At 38.7% G+C, this 25,588-nt stretch overlaps 1 protein-coding gene and 1 long non-coding RNA gene across 3 annotated transcripts in view; one reads left to right on the forward strand and one right to left on the reverse strand.

The window, feature by feature from the left end:
• The window catches only part of adcy5 (adenylate cyclase 5), a 96,094-nt gene that overhangs the window by 61,929 nt on the left and 8,577 nt on the right, over nucleotides 1-25,588 (reverse strand). The gene's annotated exons all lie outside the window — the stretch shown is intronic.
• Nucleotides 11,482-12,584, forward strand: LOC145421045 (uncharacterized). Its single transcript, XR_013902315.1, has 2 exons — nucleotides 11,482-11,790; nucleotides 12,327-12,584. It is a non-coding gene; the product is annotated as an uncharacterized LOC145421045 (long non-coding RNA).

Consider the following 25,588-nt stretch of genomic DNA (forward strand, 5'->3'; position numbering starts at 1 on the left):
GTTCACAGTTTTATCTACACAGCCCCGTTCTTCCGTGTCTGCCCGTCTGTTGCGTTTGGGTGTCTGATAGCCATCTGGGGCTAGCGGACAGTGCTGTCTGAATGATCAAACACACCCACGCTGTGATTTCCACAGCGCCAAGCCAAAACAGACTGGGAGCCCTCAGAGGCTGTTGGACTGAGTCTCGGTTACAACTGGCCTGTTCAGTGACAGTTTACACTGTAACACCTTTCAAAATATGCCAACTGCACTGCTGAGCCTGCCAAAACCCTTCAGACTGTTGTTCGGTTGTGTCAACATTCCCTCGCAAACATATCTCCACATATCTACAACTCCATATCTGCAAAATACCAAGTGAAGTGTGCCTGGTACAAAAGAGGAACTTTATAATGACCTTTTGGTGCTATTAAGATATCGTCTTCTTTTAACATAATTTGAACAGGGCACCACTCGTAAAGCTTCACCGCGTATGATCTCAGGCATATCTCAACACCATTTGCACTTCCACGCTGAGAGGCAGTCGTTCTAAAATTGGCAAGGCCGTTTGCTTCTTTTTAATTTTTTTATTTAAAATGTGGCAAGCTGTATGTAGGAAAGCCTTAAACCTCTACTGGACACACACACACTTACATAGTATTACATTGCGTACCAGGTATATGATATATATAGTTGACCAAAGGACTTTAATTCATCAGCCTGAATGCAGATTTGATGTTCTTCCTGCAGCTGCTTTGAGGTAAAATGATATAGGCTCATTCAGACACTCAGAACAATAGAACAATCAAACCATCTGCAACAACAGTGCGTTTGTTCTGTAATTTCTCACAGTTCAACCTGGGAATTAGAAAGACATAATCAACATAGCAGAGCAGCAAAATGTCAAACACATCTTGATGTTTTCATGAAACAGCCTCAACAGCTGTCTGAAGACTTGAGTGCTAGACTGATGGCTGGGTAAAAAGGAGGTAGTGTTCACCATTTATGGAGGCAGTAATTGCTTAATTTCATCTTATAATGCACATCTGACACCTTTTAATAGTTTGATAGCACCATGTGTTAGTCTTGCGGTGTAAATGAAACCGGGAACATTATGCATTATTCAAACCATCCATTAGTGTGCATTATTAAATGTAAGTAAGTAAAACTTTATTTATATAGCACCTTTCTAGATAAAAGATCTCAAAGCGCTTCACACAAGGATAACAAAGAATAAAACAAAACAGACAACAGTTAACAAAATGCAAATCTAAAAAGATGTGTTTTTAGTTGTTTTTTTAAAAGAAGCTACTGAGTCCAGAGATCTTTAGCTCAGTGGGAGTGAGTTCCACAGTCTGGGAGCCACAGTGGCAAAAGCTCTCAGCCTTGTATGATGAATGACAAGCAGACCCTGATTACATGACCTAAGTGACCTGCTAGGGACATAGGGCTGTAGAAGTTCAATCTCCAGTTCAGTAAGAGATACAATAGGGCTTTAGAAATGTTTCTTACGAGATAAAAGCAAGACCGAACCAGAGATTTGACGTGAACATCCAAAGTGAGAGCTGAGTCGAAGGTTACCCCGAGGTTCCTGATAGATGATTTAACAAATGTTCCAAGGGGACCAAGATTCCTTATCTTAGGTACATGTCTGTCAGGAGCACATACAGGGACTTCAGTCTTTCCTTCGTTAAGTTGGAGGAAGTTGTCAGCCATCCAACCTTTAATGGAATCTAAGCACTCATTCAAAATCTGTAGCTTAGAAACATCTTGGGGCTTAAAAGAAATTTATAACTGATATCGTCTGCGTAGCGGTGATAGCTGATGTCCTCAAAGGGGCTCAAAACATGCTGGAGGGGAAGTAGATATATTAAGAACAATAAAGGCCCCAGCACAGAGCCTTGTGGCACACCATAAGACAGGGACGTGGAAGATGACCTGTATTTAGAAAATGCCACAAAAAAAAAATACCAGAGCAGGGTCAATGGTTGCTGAGGTGCATATTGTGCAGAGGTCTGCAACTTTCTGCAGAGTCAGTCACTGAAACTTCAAGTGAGAAACATACAGAGAAACAACAAAGAAATCAAAAGCAACAAATATCGTATCCAGTGTGTATTTGTGCTTTCAAACTCTCAGATGGGTAATTAGAATCCCCAAATCAGTACAATAATTAGTAAAAATTATCTGATTAACTCTAGATTCATTTTAAGGCTGGACCCAAGAGCTGTACTTTAAAACATAACGCCTGCAATTCCGGGATCTTCGTTGGAAAGCCGTCGAGCAGGATTAAATTTACAAGCAGAGACATGGATCAGGGAAGCTCTACGAGGATGACAGCTAATTCCATAACCTGTAGCCCGTGAGCAGCTGTATCTAGCTCAGCATACAAAGCAGCAGACGTTCAAACTCCATCCATATAAGGCCAGGTGGGGAGACTATGAGCCTTATCACACCCTGTGTTCCTTTACTGCTCTGCCTCACAGTCATAACACATGTGGGCCGCATCGCTGGAGAGGGATCAGAGTGCTGAGGCTTTTCTTTGACAACCAGCCACAGAATAATGATAACCTCAGTGCTGAAAGACAGCTCTTCTGGGCCCGATTTGGACCATCTGTAATTTCAGAGCCAGTTTTAGCTCAATGTAGCCAGCCCTTTCTAAATATAAAAAAGAATAAACAAACGTGCAGACACACTCCTCTCTCACTCGCTCTCTTTCCAGTGAGAATAAACACACCCATACAACAGTTTGTTTCTCTCAGGGGAAAAAAGTATCACTTTGTATTACTTAAGAAAGCAGTTTGGTAATTGCAAATTTTAAAAACAAATTTAAAATTTAAACCATAGTTAAGGGACAACCAGCTTTTATCTGCTTTTCTATGTTTGAGCTGTGGGTCAGCTGAATTTTTGCAACACCGTGATCAGCATTTGTTACTATTTCCTGACTACATTAAACATTGAAAAACAAAACTCTATAAAAAATAGCTTCTAATTGCTGTAGTGAAACAGTTGAGAGAAGTTTGGCTGACTGTCACATGCCTGGTTACCATATGGGACATATGTGTCCCAAATGCTTCTGCTTCCCACCAGTACTTGCAGTGGGAATGCTTTCCCATATCCAGTCTCTGTCATGAACTCTCACTACAGAGCAGACCATAAAAATAATAATAACAATAAAGGGAAGCAGGAGTGAGGCTTAATAACATGCAAAAGTGGACAGCACAACACTAAAACAACTGTCTTAAGCAAGATTTCCAGATAAAATATATCAAGACTGCTAGACATAGTGTATCTCTAAACAGGCTTCATTATCAGATCTATACGTATCACACCGAGCGCAGTTTTTCACACATTGCACTGGTGAGTCATCTGTAAACACCCCAAAAACAAAACAACAGCATATTTTTCTATCTCGATCCTTTGGCGATGTGAAGACGGGATAATATATTTGCGTTCATTACTATTGATAATGAAATTATTTTCCACAATTAGCATAATGGCACATAATGGGCTCAATGGGCTCTTCGTGCCACCTTGACAATGGCAGTCTGTGTGGTGCGCTACACAAATGTGCATGCAACAGCACTCTGTGTGCGGCACACACACTGTGCGAACAAGGTCAGAGCTGTGCGAGCTGTTAAAAAATGATTTGGTAATAGTCAGTATAATAGTTAGTAGTTAGTATGATGCTGTCAGTGGTTCAGTTTACATTGTACTGTTATTTCTAACATTGTACTGTGTTAATGTCCATAAAAAGGTTATTACTGATACTGAGTGTATCAGTAATAATAATATCAGTAATAATAACAAGTCTTTCCTTCAGGCTCGGGTCCTCTACCAGAGGCCTGGGAGCTTGAGGCTCCTGCGCAGTATCTCAGCTGTTCCCAGGACTGCGCTCTTTTGGACATCTTCCTGATGCTGCTGTCATTCGGTAATTATAAGAATTAAGAACTTCAGGTATTTTAAAGGAAAGGAGAAACAAATTATGCAAATGCTATTTTAAGTATTAGAATACAGTATATATCCTAATATTATATATAATAATATAATATATTATATATAAAGTAATATAGTATATTTCCCTCTCTTACATTGTCAGTATACTGTACATTTCAGGCATGTGCTATTTTATGGGGTTATTGTGGATTAAACTTGTCTAACTTCCATGTATTTTACAGGAAAGGGGACACTCTTTATGAAAGCTATGCTTGAACAGTGACTGAAAAAAAAAATTGAAAAATGACTTGGATCCATCATTGTAAGGCAGCAGTCCCCAACCCCCGGGCCACAGACCGGTCCGTGAGTCATTTGTACTGAACTGCAAGAGTTGAGGGTCGGGTGTGACATTTATGGTTTTCAGGGTCTTTATCGTTTTCTATTGTTATTTTTTTTATCATTAACTCAGTTTCCCTGGGTCTTTTCCCATGAGTTATAAATAAATCTTTGTTTTTTTGGTACCGCTACTGGTTTTATTTTGTTGTATTTATCAGCGACACCTTAAAGGCCGGTCCGTGAAAATATTGTTGGACATAAACCGGTCTGTGGCGCAAAAAAGGTCGGGAGCCGCTGTTCTGAGGCCTGCTTTTTCTTTAATCCACTCCATAGTATGGCGCCCCCAAAAAGTATAGCATATTAAGATGGAAAAATATTGTTTACTTTTCCTCAAAATGACCATAAAAATTGCACAATACTTAGATTTACAGTATATTTATTTCTTTGTTTCCTGTAAAACCCTGGCTTGTTACCCCCTTATTTTAGTTTGCCTACCATTACATATCTCTAGGCAAATGTAATTAAATTGTAATTTCAAATAAAAGACACTGAAATTCCTATTTAATTACAGGGGAATTACTCTGTTTGTATTATAAAGGGTTAACCATCATTGTACCCCCCAAATCAGTTCTTTTTGGTTGTGAATGATGACAAGGTATCCTGCAGAACCAGCTTCCAGTTTGGGCTTCTTACACAGACACCATCTGTGCTTTTACTCACTCCCATACTTTTTCTAAATGTCCTCCTCTTTTCTTCCTACGGCTAAATGATAGTTAAACTTCACACCGTTCTTGTTTACAAAAAGATCGGCGACCACACTACACACCCACAACAACCAGAGTTTGACCACATTAACAGCGTCACAACTCAGTTTGCACTTGCCGAAGAAAAAATAATGCACAATTTTATATTTAACAGTAGCCTCCTGTTAATACTTTTCTACCTTTAAGGGTAATAAAGCCTTCAGCTGTAAACAGAAATTTTTTTTTATCACTAAACAACTTTCCTTTAAAAATACACAACAAAAAAACAGCAGTTTGTTTATAGAGCATTGTTAGCTCTCACTGCTCTGATCAACCACATTTCTGGCACCAACACAAGCTGTGATTATCAAACTCTATGCTCATGCAGGAGCACTCTGGCAACATTGACTTAGCAACAAGTGGATAAAAACAGTGGAGCAACAGATAAGCCAGATATTGAAATATGAGAGAATATTGGACATAAATTCACAAACAAAGCTCCGAATACATGATAATGTTACACAAATATTGTGCAATTTGCTCTGAAGTTCGCCAGAGTCCAAAACACATTTAATGTTGGTTCAAGGGATTTATTTGTGCGCTTAGTGCAAATGTGTAAACACGCTGTAAAACAGCAAAAGGGCACACTACAAATGAATTAAACACAAATGTGGTCCTGAAATCTGAAAAAAGGGGAAAACATGGAATCTTTCCAAGGATCCACAGTGGCTCTGATTACACTTGGATACATATGGCCAGGTAGAAGAACAACACAGTAAATCCAACCGTTTCCCTGGATATCATGCACTCTGGTTGTTTTACACATAAGGTTTGAGACACAAACACACACACATACACACACACATCAGAATACAAGTTGTATTCATGAGGTTCAACCCGGGACCCGATTCCTCTTCCAGCTGCAGCTATTATCAGCACGGAGATTTAGCATCTCTGTTCATGGAGTGCCTCTGATTCATTGATTATGAGGCGAGCCGGCAATCCCCTATGCAGCTGGCAGAGAGGGATACTCAACTAATAAAAATGGATGTGGTGAAGCACGCACGGTCAGGTCAGAAAAAAACAATACACCATGTCCCCATTTTATGCTGGGTACATTAAAACACAACTGAGCTGCTGCTGCTATTTATAAGCTATTCTACGGGCAAAAATAAGTCACTATTCCCAGATCTGTGCACTTAATCTGTCTGCCAAAGTACACATACAAACACCAGCGTAGTGCCTTAGTGTACGAGGACTCTTCTAGGAAACGGGCACAAGCCTCTAGGAAACAATTGCTCATGTCACGCTCCAGTAGTTATTAAAACTGATTTATTTGGTTAAACAGCAACAGAACTGCAACATCCAACAGCAAGCATCTGTGCGTGATGCCAAACTAATGGAAATAAACACAGAAGTCAAAGCTTTTTTTCCCACATTTGGAGATACAATTGTAGTAACTAACCAGCATTCTGTGTATCAAAGTAATGAACATCGTATTTTCTTAGTAAAGTAGTTTAAAAAAAAGAAAGAAAAGAGGACGTCTACAAATGATAACCTCGAGTCTGGAGATGCACAATGCAGGAACAGGGGAACACGGCTGCAAATGACAAAATTGGACTTTCACATGCTTCAACAAGGAGCGACCTAACTTCCATTAGTACTTAAAATGTCACCACAACTTCTCAAAGAGACCGCATATAGCAGCGGCCTTTTGAGTTGTATTTTCTTTCTTTATTTCCGTAATTTAACATCAGAGACTAAAGCTACCACCTGTTGTACTCACAGCTGAATGCAAGAACTATGCAGACTTATTCTATTATTGTCCATCTAATCTCCTGTTAATTGCAGACAAATAAGTGTAGGCTCTGCAAGGCTGGGGGTAGTTTAACTAGTTCATCATTTTATGCTTTATTACTATTGAAGCTAAGCAATATGGTTGTTTAACGTCGGGAATCGTGAGAATTCACAAGAAGCAGCATGTGTTTTGAAACCAGCGAAAGCTGCAGTGCCTTAGGCTCCAGTTTCAGCTGTAGCTTCTTGTGTAGTTCACTAAACTGCAAACAAATGACTTCATTTTCTCCACAGCTCTGTTTTAACTTTGCTGAAAAGATTAATGAATAAATATCCTGCTTCAAATTGAGCCACTGAGTCACTACTTTGTATTCTGCTCTCCCATTCATATGAAATTCGCCTTCCTAATTCTGAGCGTACCACCAAGAGGAAATAATCTGCAAACTCGCTGATGGCCGCGTTACAGATAAGTGTAGAAGTCGGCATATTTATGTGGGGATATTTTTAGAGGTCACTGACTTCATTAAATCAATCACTCGTTCCTAAAAGGAAAAATAATGATAGGAAGGAAACATCTACTTACTTTCCATCATGTGAAAAACTAAGCTGTCATCAGCAGGCAATAAGAGAATGAGAAACGCACATTAGCTGCCTGAGAGTCTCTCACTATAGCAAGTCATGAGAGTTTGCAAACAGGCTCAACCTGAAGGGTCTTTTGCCACACACTAGTTAATAGTGTGTGGCAAATAAATAAATAAATAAAATAAATAAAAAATAATAATAAAAAAATATCAAATTTATTTAAATGCAGTATAAGCGACATTTAAAAAAAATGCACTGATATACAGAATCATGCTAAAGTTTTCAGCACTTTGCACCAAATTCCTCCTGCAGAGTCAAGCAGAAGCAGGACTCCTGTAACAGGTCGTATTGATCCTACTGAACATTTATCCACCACATAATTTTTCTATGCACGCTCACTTTACTTTTACTCTTACCTCAATGGTTTGAGCAGCATGGTACATTAAAAACAAGAAAAAAATGAAAGACATGTTTTTAAATCACATATGCATAATCACATGTACAACTGATTTTCCTTTATCTGAACCTCTCTGGGGCTAGAGTGATAAAATACGAGTGCAAGGGGGAAAAACACTAATCTGTAGCTTTTTATTTATTTCTCAGCCCACTACAAATTATTCATCTGTAATACTAGAATACCTTTAATACGTGTCACAGTGCTCCTGTGCATCGCCACCATTTCTCCTGGTCCCCTTTTGTTTTTCCTCTCTCCCCCTCTCTCTGTTTGTGGGCTTGCTGCTCTGTGTGTGGGTGTGTTGACCTACTTTGCAGGATCCTCTCTACCTTCTCCTGGACGCACCTGAATCAATCAAGCACCTGCAGATCATCTGACAATCAGCTGTCTGCTATTTAAGCTGGGTTCTGACCTTCAGTCTTTGCCTTAGTGCTGTCTAACTGTGGTAGTCTTTACCTTCTCTCGCTGTAAGTCTCTGGTTCGGTTTACTTGTTGAAGATTTCTAATGCGTCTCTAGCTGTGCCTAGGACAGTCCAGCAAAGTTATAAGAGAGTGCCTGTTGCTTAGCAGCGTTAGGAGATTCTGTTCAGGAGACTGAGAGGATCGGGGACTTGCATACACAGAACCTTCCTTCCATTGGATTTTGGTACATATTGGACTTTAGCACTATCTGCACCAACACTAAATAAACTCACTGAACAATCATTCCCGAGTTCAACCTGACAAACCATGACACAAAGCGAGACACTGCTTTCAAACGCAAACTCCTGCAGTCTCCAGGTCCTTTTTAAAAAGCGTAGTCGTCATCACACTAGTTCGCTAATGGGTTTAAGAATGCATTTTGGCAAATGCAATTCCTCTTTTGCTCTTCACACATGTGCAGCCAACGCCTGCTGAAAAGGTCATGGATTAATAGAAAGCTTTCTGATCACAGATTCTGCACATCCACATTCATTTATCTGTTCAAAGATTACAGAAACTGGAACTGGCAGGCTTTAGCTTTAGCATTGGTCGCCATTAGGAAACGTTTTGGTTTCAACCAGATTGTGATATGAGGTCAAGTAAGTGAGCAGAAGCCATGGATCCAATGGAATATTAGCACTTTATAGTGCTTTTAACCTCCGCGCGCTGTTTAAAAGGCACTTGGCTCACATAAAGTTAAGATAAACTGCTTGAAACATGGTGCTCCTCTTGCATGAGACATTTTATCTGAGAAATGTTTACTTTTCAGCAAACAGTGCTGAATTTATCTCGATGGCAAAACTAATTATTGTGTTTATTTAGATGTCAAGAAACACAGTTACATTATCCAGAACGTTTGAAAAAGACTAAAAGGCCTGAGGCCACTTTACTATGTTGTCTAAATCTTTAGAGACAGAAGTGGTGAGGGGAAAAAAAAAAGACAAATTAGTAGAGCACGGCATTGTGATAGTTGTGTGAGGATATTGTATCAATATGGGGAAACCAAATATCGATATTCTATTAAATAAGTTAAAATACTCTTGGAATAGCTGGTAGCTCGGATAGCCTTCAGATCTGAATTGGATTAGATGAGAATGGATGGAAGGATTCTTAGATTACTAGAAACAAGAGGGCTGGCTGGTGTTTCTAATGAACTTTTTCACATTCTGCAGCCGATTGCAACTTGTGGTGAGTAAATAGATGGGCAGTAAAGCATTACTGTAATCCGATTACTTTTTTCAAGTAACGAGCAAAGTAAGGGATTAATATTGCAAAACAGTAATTAGATTACTGTTACTTTCCCGCAAGCATGCTGCGTTACTAAACCGTGATTTTGTTTGTAAGAGTGTCTCTTGACAATGACATACGAGTGTGCGACGTCCATGGCAGCAACAGACGTGTGTAGATCAACAATGGATAATGTGGAGTGCGGGACAGAGTATGACCATGCGACGTTTAAAGCTCGGAAGTACTGACATTACTTTGAGTTTGAGTCCGTGAAAAGGGACAAAAACATTGGCGTCTGCTGCACAGTGAAACTTCAAATCTGAGCAGCACCTAGCACGCTGCCACGGGAATGTGAAATTCACAGAGAAACCCCCGGATCCTCCCACTCACATGACCGCTGCGGCACCAGGCAAACCTCCACCCGCCCCACTCCTGCTAAACAGGTGACAATAGATTTAAGAGTGACAGGACTTAGTGCCGTTGAATCTTTGATTTTTATCTATTTTTTGCTGTGTTTTACTTGCATCTATTTGAAAGACTGAGTGTATTCACCAGTTCATCTTAACTTTCTGTGAGCCAAGTGCCTTTTATTTTATTTTATATGCTGGAATGTGCAGAAAATAGGTTTAAATGTTAGACACATTTCTTCAAGTCAAAGACTGTTGCATATAATTTCATTTTTGATTGATGGAATGTGCATAAAGTTAAAAGATTAAAACTAATAAATGGATCTTTAAAAAGAGACTTTTTCACTTGATTACATTTTATATGACAGATTATTCAGAAAAAACAGAATTGAGCTGAAAGGTCTGTTGCTTTATAGCATATTCAGGTTGTGTATCGTGTTTTTAAAAAGTAACTAAGTAATAAAGTAACTAATTACTTTTGAAAATAAGCTAAAGTAATGGGATTATGTTCATGGAGAAGTAATCAGTAATTAGCAACTAATTACTTTTTTCAAGTAACTTGACCAACACTGGGCATAAGGCTGTGCGATATGACCAGAATCTCATATCCCGATATAAGAATTCTATCGTCCCGATAACGATATAAATCACAAAAATGTAACATTTTCTGTAAATTCTGTGAATCTCGGGCAGCTCGACTTGCGGGAAGTGTTTCCAGCTGCGTGTCGTGTACCTGGACTCGAGTGTTTTAACCGATGCATGAAACGATACATTTTTAGACATAAGTTGTAACGGCCGCCGTTTTCTTTGTGAGTATTTATTACACGGCGTGCTGCGGGGAAAAAGCCTGTTCTAATGTTTGAGTCTAAGGTTTATTTTTTAGCACCTGGCGGCTCTTTTTTACTTCTCATCCGTAAATAATCTGCTCTTTCACGTGATTCAGTTTATTTTGAAAAGTCTCAACAGGATCTTGAGCTTTATTGTGAAAGGTTTATGTGGAACATAAACAAGCAGACACGCGATGCTGTTACCCTGGCTTGTTACCATAAGAGAAAGAGAGAACTTTAAGAAATTAATATAGCCACTACAGTGACCATTAAAACCATGAAAAAATATTGCCGTAAACAGTTTATTTTGTGACACCACGAAACAAATGATAGCGTAAAATGAAACGATCGACGTTTTTATATCGTCATCCGATATATATCGTTATATCGAACAGCCCTAACTGGGGGTGAGTGATAGGAGGCAACCTTTGTGAAAACAGTCACTTGAACTGACTGCAGTCACTATTTGTGAGATTTTTGATTACAGTTTAATTTATAAATGCAGACAGATGCCAAAATGTTGCCATCAGTCTGAATGAGTCTTTGTAACTGAGCGCAACTGTAGACAACAACAGATATGTGATTTTCTACAATTTATCACAGTTAACTGCTGTTTTATCAGAAAAAGATTACATTTAGTCAGCACATCACAAAATGTTAAAAAAGTGCAATAATATAGTATCGTGAGTTAAGAATTGCAATTCTACACAGCAAATTGAAAAGTGTTACATTTTTTGGTGTTAATAGTCTCCTTGCAAAAGTAGAGTTAATTTTACTCTAAGTAGAGTCACATTCTTTTAATGTAACTCTGAGGTGTAAAATGATAGTAGTTAAAATCGAGTGTTAAAAATGAGTGTTTCTATGTCAAATCTGGAGGTGTTACAATGGAAACATTAACTCTTGACCTCTTAACTCTGAACTCCTAGAGGGGCTATGACACCAACAGAGTAAATTCACAGACTCCGCCCCCAGCACGGCTCCAATCGAAGCTGAAGTGAAGCCGTTTCAGAACATTTTGCTCTACATATTTGAGTTGTTTGCCATGCTTGGTAAGTCATTTTTTCAAAGATTGTTTCAATTATTATTATTAGCTTTTACTTCTGTGGCTCTTTGGAGTTGAGACAAAGCTGTGTGAAAGGCATTAGCCATGTTGCTCGGTGATAGCATAATATTCTGTTTTAGCTAGCTGAAAGGTATTGTTTGCGGGCAAATACCACAGCCTTGAAAAAAAGCTTGCATGTGAATTTTCAGTCAAACTTTTGGTCAAATACACCTAAAACAATGTCTAGAATGTGAAATGTTGGTATAATGGTGCTACTTGAAGCCTGAAAACGATCGCCCATAAAAAAAACAAACGAGCAAACAGCAGTAGCAGGCGTCCTGACTGGGTTCTACGGTAGCATAGATCCCTCCAGAGTTTTGTGCACACGGTTTAGGTAAAAATGAAAAAGGTTGAGGTTTTACATTTAGTTCAGTATTACCTGGCTCAAAGAGGATTTCTTTTTTTTTACTGTGCTGCAATTGTTTACTGGATTATTTGTGCCATTAATTAGTGTCAACTAATTTTTATTCAATCTCCACAGAGGATATGCTTGTGAAGATGGAGTATGGGGGAGAGCAGAAGTGCGTTGAAGTTCCACAAAGGGATGAATGAAGGACATGCATATTGTATTGAAGAAATAAGTGTTGAGAATGCTGTTATTTGCATTTACCAGCTCACCTATGTCAGACCTTTTGATAAACACAATTCTAATGAAAGTGAGAACATGTATACTGTTACATCTTTCAGAAAATGTTTTGAAATTGTGGTGCACAGTTCAGAATAAATGTTTTTCAAAAACCATTGCATCTTTTTAGTAAATGTTTATTTCCAAAAGAAATTTCTAGAAGTTCAGAACAGTAAAATTCCCGCTTTTTAGAATGAATTAGAAGATAACGCTTACGTAGTTAAACTAAAATACTCTTTGAGAGTTAATATATAAACTCTTAACATCAAGTGTTAAATTATCAACTCCAGACAGATTTGGTGTTTAACACTAAATCAGAGTTAACGTACCAACTCTCCAAAAAGAGTTAAATTAACACTCTCTGGTGTGGACCCATATAGACACTTTAATAGTGTTGAAATCAAATCCGACAGTGTTAATTTGGACATGCTGGATTTGCTGTGTACCATGGGGTGTCTAGTAATTTCTACCTCTAAGAGACAGAGTGATACTTTAGAAACAAAACAGTGACTAAACCTGTAGCCTCACAGTTTAGACAAAACAACAACACAATGCAACCGATCGTGTCAGTATGTGCTCTGCTCTGTGCCAAATATGCAGCAGTGTCACTGGCTGAGGACTGACATCTGTTGTTGCAGAAATTCTGTTATCAGTGAAAAACAATAGAGCGAGCAATGTCACATGTCGTTTTCTTTGCTAACACTTCATCAAGAATAATGGTTCCCCCATCACTGAAGAGCAGATCAAAGAACTGGTAGAGCTTTTATTAATCTAGCACAAAGAACCCTCAGTGTCAACAGTCCCATGATAAGAGTCCTGAAGGAGAAACTAAAAGGCACATGACCAACTATTTTTAAGGTGTCGAATGTATGAGGCTAGCAAACTAATCTGTGGAGAACAGGCAGCGGAAAAGCTCTATCACAAAAACATCTAAGACTCTGGCTGGAAACGCTGGATGTTTTCATGGTCTATCTGCACTTTGTACAGCCTCTATTACTAATTACCAAAAATGACTGGGAAAGGAAACCTGCTGTGACTGTTAGAAAGGTGTAGATTAAGAACAAAAAACATATTCAGTGTCTATTTGATAGCATACAGCAAGTCGGCGATGAAAGCCGCTAACAAAATGTAGCCAGAAATGACGTGTCCTCACAGAAGCAGCATTTATATAAAACCTTTTCATACAGCACAACACACAAATGACCACTCTAAGCTTTGAACCAGAAATTACTGGACAAACTGAAGTAGAACTGTGGGTATCAAACCAAAGACATAATCTGCACTTATATCTTATGATTCTTCTGAGTAACTGGATCACTCAGCTACACAAACCGTAATCCCAGACTAACACTGGATCTATACTTTTGTTTTGAATCTAAACCATATATCTAGGCAGCTGCAAAACCCTTACTAAACTGTGAACCTACCTACCTAATAAAACGTTGCAATCAACACAGCCGCACAGATATGAATTCTCACAGCAACCAATCACAGGCTCTACATATCTTCTCCATCAGGAAGTGGGATTGCGAGCGCTGTCACTCGTTAGCTTTTAGTATGCAGAGGACTGCAAATGTGTTAGCTTCTGCACAGAAACCCTAAGGAACAAACACCTTTTGAAAGGTGAGACTCCTTGGAGTGTAACTCATTCTCCAGTTTACTTGTAGTGTCACCTATGCCAGTATAAAGGCAGAAACAATAGAATGTGTTTTAATGTCACAGGAGATTCAACGTGTAGCCAATAAAGCCCATATTATGAAGAAGGCGTGAGTCCTTTTAACCTAACTAAACCCCATTCTCGCTCCACATCTACCACTTATTGTATAACTACCTTTCTTTTCTCTGATAAATCTTCATGTACTCTTCTTTGTTTATCGTGTGGGTAAAGTTTGGACAGCTTTATTGCATCTCAGTGACCTTTAGACGCCTTACAGAGAAATGGAAAGCGTTTTACTGATAGTCTAAAAAAACTACAGGGTTACATCATCACTTTAAACCATCATCAGTAAGTTATGCTAACCACGCAAATTACCACAGACTCAACAAGGCTGAGACATAAAATAACATTCTCATGTCTGACAGTAACCAAAGTAAACACACAGAAATGTCCCATGAAAGCAGGAGAAAAATAGCTCATTGAATGGAGAGGATTTTTATGTCATTTAAATTTCCCATGCCTTTAAATTCTATGATCCACAAAGCTCCGAATGCCACTGACATATGAGCTTAAACTGTGAGCTATCAGGCAGGTGGCAGCTATGGTTAGGGTTTCCTAGATTTTGCCCACCCAATCAAAAATTATTATTACTATTATTATTATTATTTTTGGCTTTGTCGTGGAAATTCTGTTTCCAGTGGGTAAAATAATTCAACACATATTCCACCTCCTCTTTTTAAACAAACAGAGGTTGGGGTGGCTGTGGCTCTGGAGGTAGTGCAGGTTACCAACTGTCTGGGAGGTTGGTGGTTTGATCCCTGGTTGCCCCAGTCTGCATGTCAACTATCCTTTGGCAAGACACTAACTGCTAATCTGAATACAGGCTGGAACACCTTACTGTTCTAAATGTCGCATTTTAGTTAGGTTTTTGTGACGGATGGGGTAGAATAAAACTATTTTAATAAGGAGGAGATGACAGCATTACCTCAAACCCCTGTTATAGGCAGCTAAAACCTGTGCTGCGCCCTTCTGTGATAAACATCATTTCAAAATGATTCTGACTGACTGGATTTAGTTCAAGGCAAGCTGCTGCTGATCAAATGCACTTCATAATTTGATCATAAGCAAGTGTGAGCATTCAGGTGTGTGCTAACACAATGCCGAGGAAAAACATCCACAATCATCTTAGAGAAGCCATTGCTGTGGCCATCAGTCTAGGAAGTGGAAAACATAGTTGCCAATCTTCCTATTAACTGACGTCCCAGCAAATTCACCCCAAGCTTAAACCTTCTGCTGCTCAGAGAAATTGCAAAAAACCCAAGAGCTACATTTCACATTCTACAGAGCTCACTTAGCATGTTAGATGTTAAAGTTCATGAGAGTACGATTAGAAAAATGCTGGACAATTATGGCTTGTTTGGTGAAGTTCCCAGGAGAAAGCCTCTTTAATTTAAAAAGAACAAGGCAGCACTGTTTAGTTTTACAAAGTTGCATCTGAACAAATTGCAAGACTTTCAGAATGTTTGACCATGATGCAAGTGCCGTGTTCTGGAGAAACCCAAACACAGCACATCAGCACAAACACCTCATTCCAGCTGTCCAGCATGGTGGCAGCGGTGTCATGGCCTCAGCACCGTCAAGTAATTGACCATGAATGCCTCTGCGTAGCAAAGTCAGTCAAAGCTCGGCTGGGAGCTTCATATAAACAAATAGTCACAGATCTGAATGAACTGATGCAACGCTGTAATGAAGAGCAGGCCGAAATTCTTCCACAGTGACGTATGAGACTGACAAGTTATTTCTGCTAAAGGTAGTTCTGCAAGCCACTGGACCATGGTGTGTACTTTGGCACCAAAAATTTACACACATTGTAGCCTCTGCTGAAAATGAAATGCTTGCATTTTAACAGCATTTTCAAAAGTCATATCTAATGAGATGAGTAAAAGGTGCATAACAGCTTGCTACATGTTAAAGCAGATATACAAGTGTCTGCAGTATTATTGCAAACAACTAGTGTTCCTCAAAACACCACAACCTCAGGTTCAGTATTTCTTTAACTCCATTCCACATATTTATGTCTTTTGCATCCAACACTAAAAAATAATAAAAGCATTAATAGTGTTATAGTTTTACACACACACACACACACACACACACACACACACACACACACACACACACACACACACACACACACACACACACACACACACACACACACACACACACACACACACACACAAATGATGGAACTGCTTTAAGTAGAAACAAAGTAGTGCTGAGCTAAGTCAGAAAAAAATGATGGAGCTTCATTTTTAACTAGACTAAAGTCAGTCTGCCTGCGTTAATGCTTCATTTCACAGTAACTGTGTGAACTTTCAGGTTGTCTTACTGATAATAACCGTTAGTTCAAGACCTCTCCTCCCGATTAACTATCTGTCAAGCATAATTACCTGTAAACCTTCTTCCCCTGCCAAGGTGAAAAGGTTTTTTAGCTTCTCTTTCATTCATATGTTTGCAATTAAGACAGAGAATAAAGGTTTTTTTGGCAAATCTTGGTGCAAATCTTGACTCCAGCTTTAAAAACACCACAATGTTCTTTAACACAATTTTTAAATTTAATTTTGCTTATCTGAAGCATATTTTAGGTTTGCATCTGATGCTTAAAAAAAGCTGCTAAATAAATGACTTTATGTCTCCTCCCAGCATCAAACCAGAGAACTTGTGCTTGCTGGGCAAATGTGTAACCCACTACGCTATACAGCCACTTATTCAAAGCTTAGACTGATCAAGTTTAATGAGATTCAAACCTACAACTCTGAGCTTAATATCATGAGAACTGTTATATTCCCAGTGGAACACTCCTGCTGCCACAGACCTGATTGTGGCTGATTATGCTTTGGAAGGATTAAGGAGGATATCCAGAGCTGTGATGAAACATAAACATGGGGTCTGTTTAGCACAGGTAGTTAACACTGAAAATAAGCTGCAGGCTGATACAGATATGTGGATAAACTAACTTGGTTCTTGACGTGGAGGTCAAATAAAGATGCATAAGATGCTATCACTGCTCAAACGAATGAAAAACAGTTGACAACAGCTGTAATTCGCTTCAGTCATCAGACTGGAAAAGACCTGTTTTTGCTTAAAATTATGATCTATACAACTGTTTCCTCACATAACAAAAGAAGAGAACAACAACAATAATCATCACAAAAATGCTCTGGTCAGCAAGAATCAATACATGATTACAACACAAGCCCTCAGAGTAATTACCTTGCCTTGCTATAAAGAATTGCATGATTGAGAGTATATCATAATTATTTTTAATTTCCCCTGAAAATACTATTGCCCCGAGTCTGATTTGCAACATTGCAAACAAACTAATTAAAGCTAATGAATGTCAAATGAGCAGAGTGAAGCAATGAAGATCCCAAGTATTTCCACTCAGCTCACCACAGTGGAAACGCAACAGTGTAAATAAGGAGGAAACTATCAATCAGTTTTATATTTCTCTGTCAAATGATGCTTCTGTAATTACAGCAACATACCGACATTAAAGGAAGCAGAATCTTTCATTATTAGTCCTCCTAGACTATGGAGGCACGGCTGTGTCCAGCATTTGGTCTATGTTTCCATCCATAGTTAGCTCCAGTGCTAAAACTTTGGACTAATTTGCCTTGTGACATTCAGCACAAGTAAGAAAAATGCCTTGATTAGCTGGAACATAATGCTGTACAAATATGTTTTAGTCAGCCAAGAGTGATCAAAAGCATTCAATTTAAACTATACTCCATAAAAGCACTATACACACTTTATTTTTAAAAAATGTGAATATCATCAACAATTAGCAATAAATAAGGCATTAAAAACAAATAAGATCAGTTAAATATTTTATGTTTTTAACCCTGAGTCACTTCAAAAACTCCGTTCATCTGCAGTGAGTTCACTCAGATAAGAAATTGACTCTGGGCAGCGTCTTGTCTGCTCTTTATCTCAGTTGTCAATGCCGGGTGAGTAGTGTCCATATTTCTTTATTCTGGAGGAGGTTGTAAAACTTTGTGAAAGGAGTCTGAGACAAGCTGACAAGTCAGTGAAGCTGACTTCTGACTGATGACAGCGATACTGAATACATCCTGAAATTTTATGTCAGTAAGTGCTGTTGTTAGCTGCTGTTAGAGAAACCTTCTGTGGGAATGGCCAAATTTATAAGACTGTGCTGATTAGGACAATAATGATCAGAAGGATTCTTTTGCATGTTCTCTCTGGATACTACGGCTTCCTCCCACAGATGTGCAGGTAGTGGAGTTGGGTTAAATGGCGATTCTAAATGGTCACTAGGTGTGAGTGTTGTCTCTCTGTGTTAGTCCTGAGACAGACTGGTGACCTGTCCTGGTTGTACCATCTCCTCACCTCTGAATGCTGGGATGAGCTCCAGCAGCCACTTAAATAAATTTGATATGTGAAAGAAAAGGGGGAGGGGTCGTTTACATTGTGATGAATTTTCTCCAGGTTGATTTTTATGATCCTGAAGTCCTACAAAAACCTCACAAAGAAGCTAAGAGAAAAAAATTCTACTGTCAGGAAAGCAACGAAATGAAAAAACGCACACGTCATCATTGGTCTTTAGACATAATATGACAAAAAAGAAAAAATACACACCGTATTTGTCCACCTAAATCCAAACTTGTATCTTTAAAACGTGTATGGCCATTTCTCAAGATTTCTACTGAAATTATGACCCAGCAGGCAAAATGACGCGCAGGCCAGGTCAAAATGCTCAAGCTTTCCCAGGAAAGCACTGAGAGAAGTTGGTGGATATTTGTGAAATAGAAGCTGTTGCTAAGTTACAGGAGTATTGAGCACAGTTTTTCTGGACTCTCGGGAGAGTACATCAGCAGTGGTCTCTGATAGCTACTCATTCAAGGTAGCCCCACATCCACGTGTAGTTCAAATACAATCACCGACACGGCATCATCGTCCGTCGCTCTCCTCAGCCTCAGGGTGCTCGCATTCTCAAATACAACAAAACATAAAGCAGCTGAAACTATAGATTTGGATGCTGCCACAGGGGATGGAGACAAGGCAGTAAACCTTGCCATGGGAAATCTGATGTTTAGATTCTGATTTAGAAAATTTTCCCAGGGGCCACTTCTATCTCATCGCTCCAGCTAGTTCTGGGGAAGGAAAGTAGATAAAAGTCTGTCCGCAGGGGATGAGGGAAATTAAAAGCTTGTTTGGAAACAGGTCAGGACCAGAAGGGATGGATGTAACAAGGCAGGTAAAGGAAGGAGGACAATGTGGACATCTGTTTTCAATTTCCACACATTACGAGCAACAGGCAATTCAATCAGATAGACAGAAACCCTGTTGCCACTGGAATTCTGCCAATATAGGACTGGTCTGCTTACATGCCCTCCTCTGTGCGCTTGGAGAGCGAGCAGCAGAGAATGGAAAGAGTGCTTTTCACTCCAGCAGCCTTAAACTCTAAGGGGGGGAAGCTCAGTAAACAAACCCAGGAAGTATCTCAGGAGCTCATGAGAAATCCCACAACTTATGTTAAGAATGTTGAGTACAAGGTAAGTGGAACCAGCAACACATTGTATGTGAACACAGGCTAATAACAGTGTTCCTCATAAGTGATGTACAGAGGAGAGTAAGAAGGAACAGAAACAATCGTGCACGTCAAAGTTTTTTGGGTTTTTTACACCTTTTGTGGCTCCAGAGGGAACTATGTGAAGTGACAAAGTGTCTTAAGTGGCATCAGCTGGGGCTAAAAAAATAATGCAAGTTTATTAAAAAAAAGAAAAATCATCAAATTTATCTATTTCTTGTGGCAGGATGGCAGCTCCTGGCTGCATTTACTGGCAAGTGCATAGCGAACGACAATTTCATTCCACCTTGTGTGCCAAGTTTTGATAATGTAGAGCAAAGAGCGGCACAACAAAAATCAACACTCAGTCTCGGCTGCATCTTTACATGAAGCACAATGATTTCTTTACTCAAACACTTTATACAACATCGCTGATTCATCCACACAAACACTTTTTATGTTCTATATCTTAGTGACAGTTGCATTGGGAGCAACTCAGGGTTCAGCTTCTTGTTCAAGGATACTTTGGCATGATTACTGGAGTAGCCAGGGATTGAACCACCAACGGCCCAATTAGTAGATGAGCTGGTTTACCTGCTGAGTTACCACAAACGCTGACACTGAGAACACTGATATCAGCACCAGTGACTGCTTTCTGGACACGGATGTCTGGCCTATCACAGACAGGCTGGTATCAGCATATATGCTGTCAGGTACGCGCAGATATGACAGCTTAGGAGGCTGTGGTGCAGCGTCACAAAGAGTGTTATGTATAACAGGACAAATCCATTTTCGCTCCAGGTCCTCCACCTGCAGTGGCTCCACATCCCACAAGTCGGGCCAGCCCTGCAGTTTCAGAAACAATGACTTAACCGAACATGCATGCTGTCGCTCCCACACATAGGCTATCCTCGGGCAGGCATGTACACTCTAAAAAGTAATTCAGAGGTTTAGTAAATATCACTATAATTAAAAGTTAGATGACCTTGATTAAAACTCTGAATATCACTTAAGTGATTAGTTGAGTCTGATATACTGAAATAGATGTCTAAAAATGTAAGAGATGCTTTTGTGTGTAAGGTATTTTATTTACATTTATTTCAGAGAAATAAAACTGTTTGAAACAGAGTCAAAACATTTAAGAGATTGGCATCTATACGTTTCAGCTGTCTTTTGGCGTCGCGGCACAACGTGTATGTTGGAGGAAACTGGACTTTTACCTATCAGTGAAAAAAATTTAAAAAAATAATGAAAAGGTTGTTACATGTTCTTTTGTATGGGCGAAAGCCATAAACATAAGCTGTCACAGGTAAGTTGGGCTGACGCTGCTTGGGCCAAGTCTGTGGCTTTATACCATTTGGATGATGAGTATGGGCAGCATGTCAAGGTTTTTATTGTCATCTAATATAAAAGGCCCACATCACTAACACCTAGCACTGTTTTTATACCAATTAAAGCCATTTAGAAAATACACTTATACTGAGAGTAGCCTGATGCTAAGAGAAGAAAGTCCAGTCCTTACACCAAGCGGAGGAGATAAAGGTAAATACTCAAAGTACTTCATGAGGATTGATGTGTTAATTCTGAAATCAAGTTAACAAGATATTATAGTAGATATTAAATGCATATAGACACTGAGGGTTTTTGGGAGGAGCTGTGCTGCTCTCTTTCTTGGCCTTCAGACAACAATTCTGATGGCTAAAGATCCAAACAGGACAGGCAAAAAAACAAACAAAAAAACAAACAAACAAAAAAAACCCCAAGATATTATAGTGCTTCATGCAAGAACAACATAATGATATCAAGCAAAGATTTAATGTTGGTTTTCTGCTGATTTTTTAGATTCTGGATACAAATATCAGCTCTAAATAATGACTATTTTCAATTTTAATTTAAAATCTGAAAAACTAAAGCTATGACGTAGATAAGAGAATGGAGAGCTTGTTACCAAGTAGCTTCACATTTCATGTGAAAAACACTTTTTTTGTGTGTTCATATCTTGAAATATGTGGGATAAAAGTAAGCTTACTCAGGTTCTTTGTTATGTCTACAGGAGGATGCTGTTGATGTCTGTGTTCAAGAAGCTTTGGCTGAGGAGGTGATGAAGACTTACCTGTTGCAAAACCGAGACAGGACAGTCAAACCTACTGATGTAGGGATGGTTATTTAGGGCAGGACTGTGCTCAGTAATCTCAGGGATCTCAGCAGAGCCTGTTGCTTTCAGGGACGTGCTCCTGTGCTCCAGATCTAAAATACCCCAAGAATCTCACATATACTTTTAAGGTATATCAAAAATGATTCCTAGAGTTGGATCCTGGATCCCTTTCAGTAAAGGATCAGAAACTGAAAATCACCTCTTTGCATTGTAGATGGCAATATTTCACCAAACTACTCCTAAAGCATGGGACTAGAGCTGGGTGATATGGCCTAAAATTCATATCGCGATATAATTTGAAGCATGTGCGGTAACGATATATTTCACGATATATTCTTTTCTTCTGTATAACGTGTTTTCCACACTATAAGGCACACTTAAAATCCTTTAATTTTCTCAAAAATCGAGATTGTGCCTTATGTATGAATTCTGGTTGTGCTTACTGACCTCGAACCGATTTTGGCGTGCAGAAATCTGTTAAAAAATGTTTTAGTACAACTTTGGTAAGCCGCACTGCTTGATGGATTGTCAGAGCATTACGGCTGCCGTAGTGAGGAGCTTCGCGGAGTAATCTGGGTCCAAAACTCCGTCCATTTCAGGTCCCAAAGTCAAACGAACACTAAGAGTTAAAAACGGATGGGGCGCCGTTTGTAAAGTGAAACATGCTGAAATTAACGGCAACATTTTTCCACATTTAGCTCAAAACAAGTCATTTTTTACAACATTTAGTAAAATATTTGTAACTTTTCATTTTTAAAACAGAATTTTAAATGTTAAATCTAAATGTTATATTTAAATCTAAATGTTAAATCTAAATATTATATTTAAATCTAAATGTTAAATCTAAATGTTAAATCTAAATATTATATTTAAATCTAAATGTTAAATCTAAATATTATATTTAAATCTAAATCTAAATGTTAAATCTAAATGCTAAATGTTAAATCTAAATGTTTAGGCTAACATGCAAATTTATTGCACGGATCAGCGGAAATACCAAAATAAAAGCTTTCCGAAAACCTCCGGTGCAAAAGTGTGCCGGTAGTGGTCAGACACGTTCTCACTCCCAAAGCGTAATAATTTTCGCTAGGTGACAAATTGTCAACATTTTATGCTTTCGGGTACCCAACACGTTCCTAAATTACGGCAACGGAAAAAGGAGAGCATATGAGAACCGTTTGGACTCAATCTGCACGTTCGTTCATTTTCTAAAAATCGCTTTGGAAAACACTATTTTACGTCATTTAACTGCTAGTAAAGGTTAGGAATAAGGTTATAGTTAGATAAGGTTAGGTTTAGGGCTCGAACACATGGCTGGAACGTCTATTATGGCGGGACCGTCATTCCACTGGAATTCAGCCATTACCCGACCATGAGAAAGCACGTCCGGCGATTTAGCTGAAAACATCGGAAGATCCGTTTTGTCGGCCATCCAAAGGTTTAGCAGTAGTGCACTCTTAGCAGCTGCAGTCTCCACTTCACAATCGCTGCAGCACATGTCCAGCAAAATCGCTGGACATGCTCGTAGGCAAGAAGTGAAGCAGCACATGGCGGGGAGAAGCGAGGAAGAGAACAGACACAATTTTGCACCAGAGGTTTTCGGGAAGCTTTTATTTTGGTATTTCCGTTGATCCGTACAATACATTTGCATATTAGCCTAAACATTTAGGTTTAACATTTAACATTTAGATTTAACATTTAACATTTAGATTTAACATTTAGATTTGACATTTAACATTTAGATTTAAATATAATATTTAGATTTAATATTTAACATTTGATGAAAAGTTACAAATATTTTACTAAATGTTGTAAAAAATTACTCGAAAAAATATGTTTTTGTAAGGTTTTGAGCTAAATGTGGAAAAATGTTGCCGTTGATTTCAGCATGTTTCACTTTACAAACGGCGCCCCATAAAAAACGGTCTAAATTTTCATCTTTAATAAAATCATCAGCGTTGCTGCTTTACCAGGTGTAACAATTAAGTTTAACATCCAGGCATCCATGAAAACAGAATTTATTAAATTTAACGGAATTAGAAGTTAACAGGAAGTTAGCTCGCTAGTTTCCACCTAAACATGACATACCATGTTCTGACAGAGATTTTTGAAACTAATTCAAACGTACAGCTCTGCTATCACTTCCAACATAAATGAAGACAGAAAACTAAACAGCAGTGGTGTTTGCAGGGTTACTGAAGTTGGACTACCTGGTATATAATGTTGTGCTACGTGATTGCTAGCGACACAGCTATGTTAGCATAACATTAGCACAGTGAAGCTGGAGGATGAACGCCAACTTTTTTTCCACTCGATAAAAGTTAACGTGAGGGATTCTGGTGGTCAGGGACAAATGAAATCGCATAGCAGGATGCTATACACGGGCCAAACTTCAGTCAGGAGAACAATTGATATTATTCATCCACAATACGAGGTTAGTTATCAATATACTGCAACAACATGAGAATAGAACAGCTGCGAGAGAATTCAACATTAATGAATCAATGTTACGGAAGTGGAGGAAGCGCAGTTTTTGGCTTTCCCCATATTTCAAAAGTGTTTCATTTCTTTGCTATGACTGTCGGCATAATTTGCAGATGATAATGGTTTTAGCCACTGCTTTCGTCCAAAACAGGCGCAGCTCGATGACATCATCAACATGCGCTATCGCATATAGTCAAAATCTCTATCGTTGGCCAAATTTATACAGTTTCTATCGTATATCGTTTATATCGCCCACCCCTAATCACGGGACTTCTTAAATGGACGGGCATATTCATCAAAAGGTTTAGTTATTTAGTCATCTTTGGACCATCTTTTAAAAAAGCAAAAGGTAATTGTACTAAAAACGAACAATAACCTGAAAGTTGTTTGTCATGCAGGTCATTAGCCTGAGGGAGGGTCTGAGCTCGTCCTTGTGTCATGATGGTTATTGTGTAACTTACTGGGGGATAAAAATAAAAAAACCATGAGCCTTTTTTATTGTTTTGTTGATTTTGTTTCATAATCTAAGCTCTCGTATAATTTTTGTGTTTGCTGTCCAACTTGGTCATTTTTCCTTCAAGTGGGAGAGGGATAAGATTTTTTTTTCTTTTTAGTTTTTGCACTTCACTACAAGAGCTTTACTTTCAAGACAGCTTTTAGTCAAATTCACACTAAAATGATTGTTTTTCTGTATTCAAAAGCAATTTCAAAACAGTAAGAATCTGTGATCAGCATGTTTCCTTTTCAAAACATGCATCTATAGTTAAATGTTATTGCCATGTCTTATTATTTTACTGGTGTTCGCTGTTAGGTCACCTTCAATGATATGAAGCATCGTTGTTGACTTTTCAAGCTATATGCATAATCCAGTTCAGTCCGAAGCTTTTGCCATCCTGGTAATGTCACGTGGCCGCAGTAGAAAAAACAAAAATTTACAAAACATCAGCAAATTAGAAACTATTTTCTATTTTCAGCATCGTGACATCAACATATACAACAACCATAACACTTAAAATTTCACAGATAAAATGTTCCTGGGGATGCTGAATTTTGATAATTGTCTCACAACATTAACAAAGGAGCTCATAAGTTACAAGGTAGAGAAAACGAGTCTTAGCCTGACCAACCTTTTTTTGTTGTTGTTGTTTTTTGCATTTTGAACATGGTAAATGGACTGGTTCTACTCTACTCTGGTTCTTTTCTACTCTATCTGAGCACTCAAAGCGCTTTA

The sequence above is a fragment of the Astatotilapia calliptera genome, chromosome 16, assembly GCF_964374335.1.
Source record: "Astatotilapia calliptera chromosome 16, fAstCal68.1, whole genome shotgun sequence".
Classification (NCBI taxonomy): Eukaryota; Metazoa; Chordata; class Actinopteri; order Cichliformes; family Cichlidae; genus Astatotilapia; species Astatotilapia calliptera.